The sequence below is a fragment of the Thermobia domestica genome, chromosome 4 (assembly GCF_964235325.1).
Source record: "Thermobia domestica chromosome 4, izTheDome1.hap1.1, whole genome shotgun sequence".
Lineage (NCBI taxonomy): Eukaryota > Metazoa > Arthropoda > Insecta > Zygentoma > Lepismatidae > Thermobia > Thermobia domestica.
In genome coordinates, this window is record NC_137457.1 from 266,533,743 (window position 1) to 266,549,008 (window position 15,266).

Sequence of the window (15,266 nt, forward strand, 5' to 3'; positions counted from 1 at the left end):
TAAGCCCAGAATTGGACTGTAGGGGGAACTGTCTGGAACTATTAGAAGAAAATTTAAGAAAAGTAGCAGAGGAGATGCAGTTAGATCAAGAGAGTCAAGAGAGTCAAGAGAGATCAAGATGCAGAGTGAAGAATACAGAAAAAGTAAAAGAATGGTAGAACTAGTATTGAATAGGAGAGAGAAGACAATTGTATTCTATATTGATCTTAATACAATTTTTCGCAGTATTAAGAGGGACTATGTAATGAAGATGGAAGTGAGGAAAATAAGAGATTGGAAGAAAAATAGTGAAAGCGTTGAGGGAATTATGAGCCAATAGAAAAAACTTATTAAAATTAAAGAAGGATTAAGAATAGGTTCAGGATTAAGTCCTGTGTTGTCAGAATTAGTGATGAACAGATGTTAGCAGGAAGATATAGAAGGAGGAGGAAAGATCCTACTGACGTTTTGCAGGTACATGAATGACTGGTTGGGAGTATGAAAGGAAACAAAGTGGCAACTAGAAAAAAAAGACATTTGTGATGAAGAGAAAGGTATAAGATTGAAAACCCAGAAATGAAAAAGAACAATGTTATAAATTTCCTGGACATTATTATAGAGAGAAAAGATGGACAGTTTACTACAAGATGGTATAAGAAAGAATGTGCTGCAGCAATTTACTGAGATTAAAGAAGTGATATAGATAACAACAAGAAAAGAAACTTCATAAGGAATACGGAGAAGAGAATAGAGGAAATAGAAAGCAAAGAAGAGTGAAGAAGGAAGGATAAAGCGTAGGTTTCACAGCCTACTAGAGAGGACGGTTACGACAAAGAGAAATTAAGGAAAACCAGAAAAGAAGAGGAAAGAAGGAAAGGAAGAAGAGAGAAAACGGAAGAGGAAGAGAAGACATGGCACAGGACACAGAGCATATGAAAGAAGACGAAAGTGCTGAAAAACTTAGAAGAAGAGGTCGAATAAAAACGCACAGAAAAGAAGTACGAAGAGTTATAAACGTTATTAAGAAGGCGCAGAGTAGAAGCATTGGAGAAGATAAGGTATAGTGGAATGTAAGAATTTCGATATGAAATACATTGGAGAAACAGGGAAAATTAAAGGAAAGAATAAAACAATATAGAGATGATGTGAGGCTTAAGAGAGAGATAATGCTTTTTACAAACATGTAAAAGATACGGAACATGAAATAGGTTGGGAAGGTGTCCAAGGACTGGAGAGGGAGAATATGGCAATAATAAGGGAATGGAAGGAAGCGCAATGGATAAAGAAAGAAAAAATGACTAATTAATGATCTACACAAGTGGCAGGTGGCTGGTTCTTTAGGTGTCAACCCGATAATGACAACTATAGGTGGCTTTCCAAACAAATAAGGAGTGTTAGGTCTTTCACTTTTGCGAATATATTTATGTGTTCTTAAGATATTTCTTTCATTGAGTGTCTACTGAAGACAACGATAACTTGTCGAAACTGTAACACTTTATACTAGTTTCAATATAAAGTGTATTAAGCTCTGGTCAGAAACTGTAAGTATACTAAGTGTATTAAGTTCTGGTCAGAAAGTGTTAGTTATTCGTGTAATAGATATTGGAAGTAACACAAACGCCACATAAATGCTACTTGCTATCATCAAAGCAATATTAAAAAAAAAAAAAAAACAATTCTGCCTCCTTTCGCTCTTCTCTGGTACACCCCAGACTCTCAGGATCCACAAATGTTTGTTAATATTAGAAGTATTGTTAGTAACCTATATGCTAAAAGGATTTCTTCAAGAAATTAGTACGTTTCAAAAGAGAGTGAAACTGTACAACACCAATAACTCTAAGAACAAAACTAAATTCATTTAGTAATTTAAGCCTGTATACTAAACACATCTAGTTTTTCCTTGTTAAAGACTTTCACGTCCAGTGTTAGAAATTTCTCTTTTTTGTTTGTTTGTTTGTTTTTGAGTGATTTGTGTCAGTTAAAAATTACAGAGACTGCTAAAGCTAACGACACGACTAGTGAAAAGATAGTCGGTTAAATATTACAGGGCATGTAAGGCTGGTGACTGGACCAGTGTAACAATTGCGGCCAAATATTACATGGTATGTCAAAGGTTGCGTCGGGACTAGTGAAGCGATCGTCGGTTCAATATTATTAGCCTTGTCTTTTAATAACAAAAAAGGCTCGGATCGTGACAAGTCGGACACAAGTATGAAAGTTGGTAGAATGAAAGTACTTCGGTATTCAATTCGTTTTAGAGTCGGGTGCCAAAATTTTCTGGCCGCCATTTTGAAACATGACGCCATATTGGATATTTTGGAATGTTCTTTAAAAGATCATTATCTCGGTAATCAATGATCCGATTTTGATGATTCTTTTTTAAAATTATAAGTTAAGCCCGAATGTAATCGATTGTGATAATAATAAAGACAAGAAAATATAGTAAAAACTAGAAAATTATAAATATTTAAAATTTTATAAAACACATTTACATATAAATGAATTTTCCTCCAAAATGGTCCATTTTATGTAAACATGTACCCTCTAACGTTTGAAAGAGCATAAAAAGAGCTTTGATTTGATGTATAATACGTTACAATGCGATGAGAAATAGTCGAAATATAGTTAAATTAAGTAATCAGTACAATAGAATACAAGGAGTATGCGGGAGTCAACTAGACGAAACTTAGCGTTGTGTGATTACGAGCCTGTTCGGAAGCCGACGAATTAATATTAATTTTTCTCCACTTTTGAGAATTCTAATTCAAATCAATATTATTTACATTACAATTGCAATTGTTATTAAAGAAACATTATATCATTGTGTGCCTACGCTACTGAGGCTTACCTGGGCTCACAGGCACAGCGCACACTAGACGCTCTTTTCCAGATGAGGTTTCAATACCTACAAATCTAGCACGTATCCTCATGTTTATTCTACGAAGGAGATTATGAGAGTAAATAAAGGGTACACAAATTTCGTGGAGGAAATTGTGAGCAAAAGGAAACATTCATTAATAGCAAAGGTAGTGTGTGAGGCTCAATGCGAGTACCTTTGTTCTCTAAAATGAATCTAATTTGGAATTTAGTTTCTAGGAGAAATTTTGATTAGTGTCGGACTGAAAACAACGCTTAGCCTCAAAACAGACGTTGAGACGGGGGAGCAGAGTTATAGCCATTTGTAAAGAAACTGCAATAGACTCAGATACATATCAATGAATGCTTACTACTTACGAATTTAAAGTTTTCCATTCTAGCTCGTCGTAATTGGTACCAACACTCACACAAACACTTCACTACTACACAGTTTGTAGAAGTTGTTCGGTGGCACTTATTTAGTCCATAAAGATGAATGGAAAGTCCTCTAATTCATTGGACATCAAAATTGCTAGAAGATCAATCCTGTGCGGTGACCAATAAGTAGTCGGGGTCCCAGCATCATAGGCGGCTAGCAATCGCCTTTTTGTTTCTCTTCTGTGAGGGCGATGTTTTCCGGTGACTTCCCTCTTTTTGGGAGGATGTCGAGGGTATCTTCTAAATACTCTGAAGGATCCAAAGAATTGTAAAACAGTCCTTTTACGTATTGGATATCTTCTTCCTCATATTAAATTTGTCTTTCGATGATTAAGTTAAACAAATAGGATGAGCTTGCACACGGAGATCTTGCGCGACTGAGTTTTAGAGGCAGAAGTCATCATGTTACAAATCGTTGGTCCTATTTGTAGCTTCGTATGGCGTTCTTGGAGCGATGAAGCGTCCATATCTCAGCAAATTGATTTCCTGGCGATGGGAACGGTCTCTTCAATGCATTTCTATCTTAGGTTTGCAGTTTCGTTGAATTTTTTCAATCTTCTGCTCTGTCTGAATGTCTGTTTCCCGGCTAATGTTGAAGGCCGATTTAATGAAGTAAGAAAAGTAATCGTTTCTATGCTGTGAAAATTAATTTGGAATAGTTGCGTTTTTCTCCGATTATTTCCTTTTACTCGTTCTTATTAATTTTTGCTTTCTTTCTATAAGTTACAAATTAGATTAGTTTTACGATATTGTTCATATGAATTATATTATGTATGACACTAAAAAGCCACATCATAAGTGCGTCTTTACATAATTCTATGTCAATTTTTAAACTTCTTCAAACATAAAAGAATAACTACTGATAAACTGAATATTCTAAAACAGAATGCTAACAAAATGCTGAAAATTGATAACATAGTCCTATTCCACAAAGTAAAAACACTTCAGTCACATTGCTGTCCATCACAGAAGCCTCGGCAGCAGCAAAGATCTGTACACAAAACACCATTTGTTGAACATACGCACTGTTTTGAGCAAAGAGGAAGCGCTTTGCAGCCACACTTTAGCAATTCTCTTCAGCTTTTAGAAACTTCAGGTTGGGTTATCCATAAATGCTTCCAAGATCCATCTTCTTTCACCCAGCCGAAGTTTTCTGGATTTGCAGCCTTTATCTTTGACTTGAGGGAATTAGCGCAAATACTGGCCTGATATAGAGATCGATTCGTGTGCTGAAGGAGAGCATCACGAGTTGGAGACAAGTTTTATATGATCTTAATATTCTTCCCACTTGTGAAAAGAACATGTCTCAATTTGTTTACTTCCCATTCCACTGCACAAGATGAGTCATACATTACACACGTGAATTTCTCTATTTCTGAGAAAATATCAAAATCAAGAGTGAGCGCTAAAAATGGCTTTTGTCCGGAGTATTGGAAAGCTGTAGTTACCGATGCGTAGGACAGCCAAGCTTTCCATCCAGACTTCTTTCCTTTTCCTCTGAACTGAGATGTTGTGTCTGATCCAGTGAACTCATGGAAAAAGGGAAGTGCTTTGACTTTATCAGGTCCTACTTCATCGTACAATTGGTTAATGCAATAAAATCGGAATTTATTTCCTCGGCCAAACACTACCCACACCTGGATGTCAGGATGTTGTGTTAGTATGAAAGAAAATACTCCAAGGAGAATGACGACTATATCAGTGTCAACTGTCCTAAACATTACTTTTGCAAAGCCACGATCAGCAGTATCATGCACGTGAAGACAAAGGCGTGTATCAGCCTCTTCGTGGCCAGTATCCTCCATTTTATGCTTTGCATTGAAAGCAATCACTGAACTTCCTGAAGTAATATAAACCTGTTTGTCCTCCGGTAAGCTTATTTCCACTACATAACTAGTGAGCAAATTAAAGAATTCTTTTTTGTTTTCATTATGATGTAAAAATACTGGGAACTTTTTTGCGAGTTTTCCATTCTTTGTCACTTTTCTTCTCTCTCCAATTCCTCTCTTTTGTCTGCAAGATTCCTTTAGTGAAGCTTCAGGGTAAGAGTCCCACAAAATGTCTACTCTTTGACAGCCTTGAAGTTGCTTCAATAACCATGGTAAAAACTCATCGTAGCATACTACTGGAATGTAGTTCCAGTACCTCTTCCCAGTAAATGAATCACTGTATTACCATCAAAAATCTTGGCTTCGAAAAGAGGTTGATCTTCGTTTGATACTCTGAAAATATTCAGAAGTTCAGACTTGTTGGACGACAGTAAAAGTTACTCTTGATCAGACAATGATTTTCATGAGGAGAAAAAAGTCCTGTAGATCACCCTCACGGACTTGGCATGATATATACAGCCGACTGAACAAACTGTAGTCATTTTTCAATTCATCTATTTTCTGTTCAGATGATCTCCTAACCTTCTTTAAACGTTTCTCAAAAAACGAAAAGTTATTCCTTTTTATAGGAGAATAAACTGACTTGCTTCGTTTTAAAAACACCGAGTCAACGAAATCTTCATATTGTTTTATACCAGTCACTTTTATTTCTGCATCATATTTTCAAGCATCCTTTGAGGCATACGCATGTGTTGCTAGATTCATTACCTGCTGGACGTCTAAAAATGGATTTCGTGCAACAGAAATTGTGTCATGCAATGTTTGACAAATGTTGATAAAACTTACATCACTTCCAACATAATTTTCGTTGATGTTTTTCTCAATGTGTGCCGCATCTTCAAATCCTTTGTAAGTTTACATAACACAGGAGCAGTGAGCATCCATCGTTGAAAAGCATGTGGATTTTGAGTTAAGTTAATAGCTCCACTGGAGTCTTTAACATTTCTGTTATTTTGTTCATGAACTTGGTCAAGTGGCATGAAACAAAACTTTTTGTTAATCTTTGAAAACACCCAGTTCTTCTTAAATTCTGTCTTTCCTTCATTTAAACTCTTCATGTCTATGAGATGCACAGAAAGCTATCTTGCATAATTCTGGTGATCACACACAAAAAACCAAGGCAGAATACGCTCGAGTACAATTACATATAATGGGAAGTTACATTGTCGGTGAGCTCTAACAAATATTAAAATTAAAAGTTCCAATTCCAGCACAAGATCCCAATATGAAAACACAGGACTTTTCTGTGTCATTCCTTCCCGCCACTGTTCGAATTCTTGTTTACAGTTACTGGATTCTTGTTCTGCATGAAACGCTGCCTTTTGAAGAAGGCCTAGAGCTACAGCTGTGATCTGGTGTGTTCTTCTGGTTCTGGTTAGGTGTGAACATTCCAGGAATGAATCAGCTGACTCGGAACCTGCTACTGTGGCCTCGGTTAAGGACACTGTCCATCCACTCCCTTTAGTATGTGGACTAACACTCTCCATAAGACCATCTCTATATGTAGTCCACCAAGCATAACGATAAAACTTCCTTCTCCATAGTACGAATCAGGCTATCTCCACTGTATTTGTTTTGCTATTGCAAAGAGAGGTTGGTCAAGGACAACAACCGGTATTTGATTAGGATTACATCGATCAGTATTTTTTTTTAATGATAGACATACCATGCTTCACCATTGAAAGAGACACCGCTTTTTCTGTGAAAATGGGCAGCATGACGTTGATACCTTTAGTAGAACGTATACTTTCTGGTTGATCCATATGGTACTCTGCCCACAAACATTTATTTTTACCTAACGGAGAATTTCTTTCAATCCACTGTCTCTCTATGTTAAGTGTTTCTTCGACCCCTGACCGTATTTGTTCTTGAACAGTAATAAGAACTCCCAGTTTGTCTAAATCCCATGATGATACTGATGGTATCGTGGCGGACATAAGTCTTTGACCAAGTATTGCTGACAGATGACGAGAAGAACCCTAAAACAGGGGAAGCGGGGAAAGGTCAATGACACGGTCAAGTCCATTTTCGGTTTTTGAGGTGTGGTCTATCCTTAGATGTCGTCTGCTACTCCGGGTAAAGTTATATGTGTGCTATTCCGTGGTGTCATTTGAAACCCCGTGCGAAAAGTGCGCGAGCCCATACCTACGTCATACTACTTCTGCTAGGGTTCTTCTCGTCATCTGTCCACTGTAATGGCGACTACTTTGAAACAATTGTAGAGTGTGAGAATTAAATATGTCATCTGTAGTTTCGTGTGAAGAAGAAACAAACTTCTAAACCAAAGGCTTAAGAACAACTCAAGTTATTAGTATCAACTATGCCGAAGGTTATCGACTTATAACATGATAAAGGAAATACGTTTTAAAATGAAGAAAAGTAACATACAACTTTCCAAGCGGAGGCAAAAAAAACCTAACGTAACCACACTAAAGACGAATTATTTACAGCGTAGTGATCGTGGTTCACTGGTCAAGGCGCTCCACCAGTAATCTGGAGTTTCTTGGATCGAATTTCCTTGAGGAGGTATTTTTTTCTTACTTTAAATTCTTACTTCTTTTCTTACTTCAGAATTTTTGTGGCGATGACACACGTTTTATTATCTTCAGATATTTAATACTCGGATGTTTCAATACTTGAACTATCAAATCTTCAGGAATAATAATAATCTAATAATTATTATTATTATCTCGTAGAAGATTAAAAGGTAGAAGCTAATTATCGCTCAGGTCAAACCATTACAAGCAGAAACGTGACATTTGGCAAGCATATTTGGGGTTTGTTTAATGTTGTCAACGAGAAGAGGAATTTCTCATCTCGTTTCTAAAACAAACAAAATAACATAAGAATTAACATTATACATTCGAGACGGGACAAGGCTAACTCAAATTATCGTCTCGCTTTGGAGATAAGAATCGAGACGACACGAAAAGTATCGTAAACATTTCTCGTCTTGTCTCGATTCTCGAAATAGTGTATGTCCATTCTTTAAGTAACAATTCCTCTGTAGATTAAATCTTATAGGCTATAGGATATTTTGTTACTTTCTATTTCTGAGCTTATTGAATTATGGCCTGTGTAGGTATTTTTGTCGCAAAGCTTCTATAATTACCTCTTCATATCCTAAAAATTAGTTTATTACATGCCTTACTGTTGAATGATATTCACTTATTTTTATTACAGATATTTTCCTTAAAACATACAGTAAAATACTTTCTACATTATTATTACTGAATATTTGAGACCTCAATATTACGTCTTATTAAAATGCAAATAAACATACTGAAGTTAAGAAAAATGAAAATATTTTTTGGACCCTCTATAAGGATGAATTGACTTATAAGAGATACTTTAAAAAGAAAAGAAGGTGGAAAAGGTGTCATTTCCGGGACAATATGAAAATCAAACCTTCGGATGCCTTAACAGAAACTAAGTAGAATTTGTCATCACTACACATAGTAACACTCATTCTTTGAGTGAAAGACTATGGATTCTGTAAGCGTTATATTGATAATTTTAACAAAATATACATACAAATGTAAAAAGGAATAGTTCGTATTTACAAATTTTTGTTGAACAGATGTATGGAACGTGTTGAAAATGGCGAACGAAAATATTACTATTTCTACTTAGTGGAGGAAATTAGAAACCATTGCACAATGAAACAATAATGTATCAGACACATTTATGGCTCATACCTTATATATTCATGAATTGTTTGCTAAACACACTAGTTTTCAGGGTACGAATCGAGATTGTAGACTGTGACGTCATGTCAGTATTTCTCCTGTGAAGGAAATCATTTCAACTCTAACTTGAAAGAACGAGAGAAATTGACTATACTTAATGTCATTACGTTAGAAATATCAACATTCTAAATTATAAAATATTTGTAAATTTCCTCGGCGGGAATCGAAACGTGGACCCCAAAATTACGAAACGAATGCTCAAGCCGCTACCCTAAGACTGTTCTTTCAAGTAAGAGTCAAGAAACACTCGTGTAGAAAACTGCAAAAGTTTACGATTCCAATATTTTAGTAACGATCAAACATTGATTTCGGTCATCATAAAATACTATAGCCGAGAGAATTCAAATTTAAATTAAAAAGACTTAGAAACACGCAAGAACATAAAAGAGAAAGTGACCTTAAGACTAATTTGAATCATTAACTGGAACCTCGTGCCTCAGACCACTCCTTTTTCTGATTCACTAAAAGTATCTCCGTAATTTATCTATTATATTCGGTTATTCTCGCTTTACAGGTATTTCCAGTAACCTTGAACGACAGGGACACGAACACAGATACATCGACGACATTTAATATTTTAAAGGCTCTCCCACCGAGAATCGAAACTGAGACCCCGCCTACTGAACTATCTGATGGGTGGGTTACCTGGTTCGTTCCCAAGGCAAGTAAGCTTGAGACGGATAACATCGTGCTCGTGGGTTTTCTAGGGACACTCCCACTTTCTCATTATATCAATTCGTCCATCATAATTAACTTGGCTTAATCATAGTCTTCCTCAACCTAACAGGCATAATCGTGGAAGATTACATTTTCAAGATGTTAACTCAAACCAATCCGAACTGAAAAACAGTTGTATTTTCTATTGCTCATTAAAGTGTTTTCACAAAAAATATAGAAAAAACATGGGGAATCGTAATTCCATTCAAAATTGAAACAGCAGACTCATAATACCTTAACCTAAAACGAAACCATTACATATCGTTTAGAACTTTTTCAAAATATATACGGATATTCTGAAAAATGACAATATAGTGTCTGTTTTCAAACAAAGTTGAACCAAATTACGGTTCATTTTCTGAAATAAACGGACGTGTTCCCTTTAAAGCTTAAACCGAACCCAAACCAGTTAAGCGACTAGAGATGGCGTGGGTCAATGAAATCTTCCCACTGATCCGCCACCCACCGTGACCCACTGTGACCCATGACCCACCATGATCAACCACCCACCGTGACACACTCTGAAACACCACCTTCCGTGACCCACTCTGGCCTACCACCCACCATAAACCGCTGACCCACGAAAACTCATCGGTACCTCTGACACATGATCCACGGCCTTTTCTCTACCGACTAAAGAGTTTACACTCGTAATAAAACTAGGTTGTGAAATTCTAACTAATCGAAGTTTGAATTTCTACGGTCAATCGCTCAAGCACCGGCCTGTTACAATAACGATGAATCTGACCTTTACGATATAAAATGGTAAAGTGTTTGTCATGGGTAAAATTACGATGAATTTCAATTAAATTATACTGGTCTAATTATTTCCTTGTTGAATTATCGATACTCTTCAGTGGAAAAACGGAAAAAATATTAAAGTCCCAAATCAAGGGAAGTAAGATCGTTCCCAAGGCAAGTAAGTTTGAGATGGACAACATTGTGCTCGTGGGTTTTCTCGGGACACCTCCGTAAATGTGTCTGAAACGTGTCCCATAGTTTTGGAGCTATGGGCTTTTTAAAGTTAATTTTTTTCATGTTTTCGGCAGCGTATAACTCCGAAAGGAAGCATTTGTGCACCTAGGTTGGTCTATACCTTTTATGTTATAATGGTGTCAGGAATCAACAGTCAAATGTTGTCTTTGTTGTTTTGGAACACCCCATATATATATATATGAGTGGAAAGTATCTATAGGGGATTTATCTCCAAATTTGAACAACATAATGGCAGTTGATTTCACGAGGCAATAGTAACATCAACTACAATCTAGTTACTGTACGTGTTCCACCACAGTTAGAGTGGGTCAGTGGGTCAAGTGGGTCGAGTTTTCTCAGTGGGTTAACAGCATTTGATTCACTGCGACCCACCATCCACCATTGCTCACTCTGACCCATCGACTCACTCTGCTCACTGCATTGTAAACAGCATCTTCTGAACAGCATATTTTTTCACCCTCGACGCTAGTCATGGAAACTAAAACACTTTCTGATTGGTTACAGCTTGCGATTGTCCAAACCTTCTGGTGTATGTATTGTGTATTATAGTAGTAATAGATGAAAATTGTCACTTTGTTGGAATTGAAGAACATTGAAGAAGCACTTGAGGTTCAATTTATATCATGGCAGTCAAGGTGGAACAAAACAGGCCTGCGGGTCTCAAACCCATTACTACTACTACTTATACAGAGGAATCGTATAGCAAAACTGCACACGAAATGTAAGTAAATCACTTTTTTGAGTATTTTTTTTATAAAAATGAAAAACTTTCCTTGAGCCGGATTTGAACCCACATCAACCACTAATTACTAGCGCATTGCAATAGTACGGTCGGCCATGAAGACCGCCAGCAACACACATTTGATTTATGTTTTATTTATGGTACGTGGCGAGAAACTGATCCGCATATTTAGCTCCTATGAGTATGGTCGAGCGTGATTTAAAAATATGCTTCTGAACACTGATGAATTTGTCTACGGTTTACTTTCAAGGCCTCCATTTTCCCTTTTCATTTGTTTCTGTTTACTTACCTTACATGAGTATCTCTAAGTGATAATAGAAATTGAGGAATTTTTGGATATTGATATTTGTAATTGTAATTTTAGCAAAGGACTTATACTACTACTTGGCTTTCGATACACTTAGCCTGTGAGTTTTTAGAGGAGCTAACTACTGAAAAAATACATTTTCGAATCACTGTAATATATAAAGTATTATATAAAATAGTTGTGTGCCTAATCATCACGGCCAAATTGCAGTCAAAGGAATTAAATTTTGGTAATTAGTTAGGCCTTAATCCAAACTTGGATGTTATCATATTGCTTTCATTATAATAATATCGTAAGGGATAGTGGGGATCCGAGTTTTTGCGAAAAAGGAGTATCTCACAAGTAGTTCAACTTACGGAGCTGAAATTCAGTATATTAACTCTTTATTGAAAATGAACAGAACGTCTCCTAGCATTTTTTAAACTTCTCCTTTATAGGGAGAGGCGACATTTTCTGTATATGGTAAATTGATGGTGAATAATTTGTAAAAATAATCGAAAATGATCGATATTAGTTGAGAAAAAAACAGTACAGTGCTTCGCATCATATACCCATAAATGCTTACGATCAGGGGCGGATCCAGGACGGACTTCTGGGGGAGGACGGTAGGTTGTATTACTGCTACTTAGAGCTTATTTTAAGAGATTCAAACTCTGGGATGGGTTTTATTTATATATAAAATAAAGTTTCCTCTTTTGGGGGTGCACAATTGGCCCCATTGCCCCCCTGGATCCGATCCTGCTTAACATGCACTTTCTACTATAATAATTGCCGAAGCTTCTTTGTTATATTGAGCGCTTAGAGCACAGGGCAATCAACCCATAAAGTTGTGAGAAAAATAGACATAAAATTTGTAATGAAAGCTTCTGTACGTTGGTCCACTTACCTTCCTTAGGGACTTTAATAATTTCATCCGTTTTTCCACTGAAAAGTATCGATAATTCAACAAGGAAATAATTAGATCATGATAATTTAATTGAAATTCACCATAATTTTGCCCTTGACAAACACTTTACCCTTTTGTATCGTAAAAATCAGATCCATCGTTATTGTAACAGAGCGGTGCTTGAGCGATTGACCGTAGAAATTCAAACTTCGATTAGTTAGAATTTCACAACCTGGTTTTATTACAAGTGTAAACTCTTTAGTCGGTAGGGGAGAGGCCGTGGATCATGTGTCAGAGTTGATGACGATGTGTTTTGGTGGGTAGTGGGTCGGAGTGTTTCATAGTGGGTGGTGGGTCAGAGTGGGTCATGGGTCATGATGGGTCGTGGGTGAGAGTGGGTCACGGTGGGTGGTGGGTCAAGTTTTCATTGGCCCACACCATCTCTGGTCAGTTAACCGGTTTGGGTTCGGTTTAAGCTTGAAATAGAATGTGTGCGTTTATTTCAGAAAACGAAGCGTAATTTGGTTCAGCTTTGTTTGAAAACAGACACTATATTATCACTTTTCAGAATATGCGTATATATTTTGGAAAAGTTCCAAACGATATAAAATGGTTTCGTTTTAGGTTAAGGTATTATGAGCCTCCTGTTCCACTTTTGAATAGAATTAAGATTCCCCATGTTTTTTCTCTATATATTTTTTGTGAAAACACGTTAATGAGCAATAGAAAATACAACTGTTTTTCGATTCGTATTGGTTTGGGCTAACAGCTTGAATATGAAATCTTTACGTTTAATATCCCACGATTATGCCTGTTATGTGTAAGCCAAGTGAATTATGATGGACGAATTGATGGAATGAGAAAGTGGTGTCACGAGAAAACCCACGAGCACGATGTTATCCGTCTCAAGCTTACTTGCCTTGGGAACGAACCAGGTAACCCACCCATCAAATAGTTTAGTAGGCGGGGTCTCAGTTTCGATTCCCGGGGAGAGAGCATTTGAAATATTAAATGTCCTCGATGTATCTGTGTTCGTGTCCCTGTCGTTCAAGGTTACTGGAAATAACTGTAAAACGAGAATATCTGAATATAATAGAGATAAATTACGGAGATACTTTCGGTGAATCAGAAAAAAGAGTGGTCTGAGGAACGAGGTTCCAGTTAATAATTAATACTCTTAAGGCCACTTTCTCTTCATGTTCTTGAGTGTTTCTAAACCTTTTTTAAAATTTAAATTTGAATTCTCTAGACTATAGTATTTTATCATGGCCGAAACCAGTGTTTCATCGTTAATAAAATATTGAAATCGTAAACGTTTGCAATTTCCGACATACACGAGCATTTGTTGACTCTTACTTGAAAGAACAGTCTTAGGGTAGTGGCTTGAGCATTCGTTTCGTAATTTAGAGGTCCGCGTTTCGATTCCCGCTGAGGAAATTAACAAATGTTTTATATTTTAGAATGTTGATATTTCTGACATATAATAACATGAAGAATAGTCAATTTCTCTGGTTTTTACAAGTTAGAGTTGAAACGACTTCCTTCACAGGGGAAATACTGACAACATGATGCCACAGTCTACAATCTCAATTCGTACTCTCTGAAAACTAGCGTGTTTAGCAAACAATTCATGAATACATAAAGTATGAGTCATAAATGTGTCTGGAACGTTGTTGTTTTATTGTGGAATTGTTTCTCAGTTCTTTCACTCTTAGTAGAATTAATAATAATATTTTCGTTCGCCATTTCCAACACGTTCCATATATCTGTTCAATCAAAATTTGTAAATAGGAACTGTTCTTTTTTATATTTGTATGTATATTTGGTTAAAATATTAATATAACGCATACATAATCCAAAGTCTTTTACCCAAAGAAAGGGCGTTACTATGTATTGTGATGAAGACAAATCCTACTTAGTTTCTGTTAAGGCATCCGAAGGTTTAATTTCGGGGGCTGACACCTTTTCCCCGTACTTTTCCTTTCAAAGTATCTCTTATAAGTCAATTCATCCTTATAGAGGTCCAAACAATTTCTTTTCCTTTTTCGTAACTTCAGTATGCTTATTTGCATTTTAATAGAACATAATATTGAGATCTCAAATATTGAGTAATAATAATAATAATAATAATAATAATAATAATAATAATAATAATAATAATATCGAAGACAAATTCTGTATGAGGACAAATTGTATTAAAAATCTGTAAAATTTCCCCTTGCGTTAGGCAAAAGTTACAAAATAGTCGGGATTGGTGAGAAGTGTCAGGACTATCAGGAAATACCCTCTGCATACGTCCCTGCAACTAGCTAAATGTTGAACAGAATGTTTTCAGGCAAATTTCATGTAGAAAGTAGGGCTACTGAACTCACAAAAGCCATTAGCAAATTTGTTTCTAAGTAATGATTGTGCCGGCGAAGCTACGAGGACGTCGATGATGAGAATGAAAGAAATATTGGAATAAAGAAAGTGGAAGGAAGTGGAATCCGGAGAAAACCTATACACGCGGCGTTTGTCGAGCACAATGTCCGCTAGGCAGGAGCTGGGTGTAACAAGTTGATCCATTAAATTCACAACACTTCAGTAATAATAATAATAATAATAATAATAATAATAATAATAATAATAATAATAATAATAATAATAATAATAATAATAATAAATGGTATTAAAAGTTTGAAAGTTGCCCTAAAGTTTCGCAAAACTT

General features: G+C 36.2%; 1 protein-coding gene across 2 annotated transcripts in view; it reads left to right on the forward strand.

The window, feature by feature from the left end:
* The window catches only part of LOC145683502 (ABC transporter G family member 23-like), a 259,118-nt gene that overhangs the window by 45,849 nt on the left and 198,003 nt on the right, over positions 1 to 15,266 (forward strand). The gene's annotated exons all lie outside the window — the stretch shown is intronic.